Raw genomic sequence first — 2,491 nt, 5'->3', positions numbered from 1 at the left:
AATGAGTTTTTATAAAATTTGTTACAAGTATATTTTAAAATTATTATCAAAAAATATTCTTTATTAAAGATAATCGTTATTTAAAAGGAAGAAAAAAAATTGAATAATCACTTATCTTAGCAATAAAATGGTATTTTTTTGTATACATAATCTATTCTTGCTTTAAGAATATTTTAAGACTGTACTTAAGACAATCTTAAATATAAGTATCGACTATGAATGCCGGTCTATATAAATTTTTTTTTTATATATAATTTTAATTCTAACGATAAACTCTTCAATAATTCGAGATTTTTTTATTTAAAAAAATTTTAAAACAATCGTCATTTATTATAATTTTTGTAGGATCTTAAAGAAAAATTTAAATCAAGTAAAAGGAAAAATTGCAAAAACAAGAATTCTCCCCGACGGGGAATCGAACCCCGGTCTCCCGCGTGACAGGCGGGGATACTAACCACTATACTATCGAGGACTTCTTGAGACAAAGTTTCCTAGCAAACGGCAAAACAGATGTACAATAATAGCGTGGAAATTGTAATGTATAAAATGTTTATAACAAATAAAAATTTAATTTTAATGATAAATTATTTAATATAATTTCGGGAACAAATTTTTTTATTGAAAAACATATTAAGAACATCGTCACTCATTATAATTTTTATAGTAATAAAAGAAAAAAAAATTGCCAAAATAAGAACTCTCCCCGACGGGGAATCGAACCCCGGTCTCCCGCGTGACAGGCGGGGATACTAACCACTATACTATCGAGGACTTCTTGAGACAGAGTTTTCTAATAAACATCAAACAGATGTTCCATAATATCGTTGAAATCATAATGTATAAAGTGTTTTTCCAATAAATTAAAAATCTTAAATATAAATTAAAGATTTATCATTCGTTATAGTAAATTATGTAATTAAAAATACGTGTATACTGAGAGAACTAAATTAATATAAAAAAAATTATCAATATAATTTTATTTTTAATCAATTTCAATTTCAAATTTTTAAATCATTTATATTATTATAATATTATTATGTTAATATTATAAAATATAATAAAATATAAAAAATTATATATAAAATTAAATTAATAAAAAAATTAAAGTTCATTTTTTTTACAGATATTTTATTACATTCTACTTTATTATTCTACTGCATCGATGCAAATATTTATATCATATATAATCTGAATATCGCAATTCATTATTATATTATTATTATATTATTTAATTTTAATAATATAAAAAGACAAAATTTTAAATTATATTATTGTACATATTAATTGTGATTTGGTTAATATATTTTTAATGTCAAGATAAAAAATCAATTTATTTCATAAAAAATTCAAAAAAACATTTAATATTTTAATATAATTATTTATATATAATTAAGTCTGAAAAGTTGTAAAAAAAAGTTCGACGAGGATGGGATTCGAACCCACGCGTGCAGAGCACATTGGATTAGCAGTCCAACGCCTTAACCACTCGGCCACCTCGTCTTCACAACCATTTTTGTTCTAATGTACAGATCATAATGCAACTCAATTTACCCATTATTTCATTATTTTTTAAATAAAATAATAGTGTGTTTTTTTAGAAAATATTATTTTCCAATCCTCTATATCATATTTTTATTATATAAAAAATAACAGCTCTTTCTAGAAATGAATATTATTTATTATATTAAAATATATTATATATATAAACAATTATAATTTCATTATTCTAAATAATTTATAAAAATAAAATTATTTACAAAAGATCTCTTTGATCATATCGAAAAGTAGAAAAGCAGCAAATAATGAACTTATCAAATTAAATTTAAAAAATTCAGTATTCGTCTTTATCGCCTATTATTAATTTTTCTCGTAATTATTTAATTTATTATTATAATACATCATGCTGGGCAAAGCTACATATTAAAATCGATACAAGTCAACAACTTTAATATTTAATAACGACGTATATTTCATTGTCATGTGCATGGATTATTGTGTTTAAAGTCTGATTGAAAAAGAAACGATAAATGAAGCTGTAGCTCTTTCTCGACGCGCGTGTCGATAAATTGAAAAGAACGAATGTGGGTAACGTAACCTTAGTAATAAGTCCTTTAATCATGATTGCCATGGCCACTGAAACTTTTATTACGAAAGTTTCAGCCAATTTGATAGCCAAGAAAGCATCGGTCTTGATTATAATACTTATATGTGTCGAAATAAAATTACCATCTTCGTAGCGATAAATTCGTAATTACGTTGGAGTCTAAATATAATCTGGCAAGATCTATTAATCATGACCTTACAAAAAATTTACAAAGTCAGAATTACTTTTTAATGAGGTATATTACCTATAATAAGCGAGAAAAGTTTCGCTTGTTAAACTTTAATGCTTTCGTTTATATTGTCGATATAAACTTTATCACTTTAAAATATTCAAAAAACTTTATTTTGTTCCTCGTGCGATGCGCATTCCTGTGCAAGCAAAACGTTT

General features: G+C 24.2%; 3 non-coding genes across 3 annotated transcripts; all 3 read right to left on the bottom strand.

Annotated features, from left to right (window-relative positions):
* Positions 1-400: 400 nt before the first annotated feature.
* Positions 401-472, bottom strand: Trnad-guc. Its single transcript has one exon. It is a non-coding gene; the product is annotated as a tRNA-Asp (tRNA).
* A 227-nt stretch (positions 473-699) lies between these two features.
* On the bottom strand, positions 700-771 carry Trnad-guc. Its single transcript has one exon. It is a non-coding gene; the product is annotated as a tRNA-Asp (tRNA).
* A 647-nt stretch (positions 772-1,418) lies between these two features.
* Trnas-gcu lies at positions 1,419-1,500 on the bottom strand. The gene has a single exon. It is a non-coding gene; the product is annotated as a tRNA-Ser (tRNA).
* Between the last annotated feature and the right edge of the window lie 991 nt (positions 1,501-2,491).

This window comes from Atta cephalotes, assembly GCF_000143395.1.
Source record: "Atta cephalotes unplaced genomic scaffold scaffold00044, whole genome shotgun sequence".
Lineage (NCBI taxonomy): Eukaryota > Metazoa > Arthropoda > Insecta > Hymenoptera > Formicidae > Atta > Atta cephalotes.
This window is presented reverse-complemented; position numbering and strand designations above follow the sequence as displayed.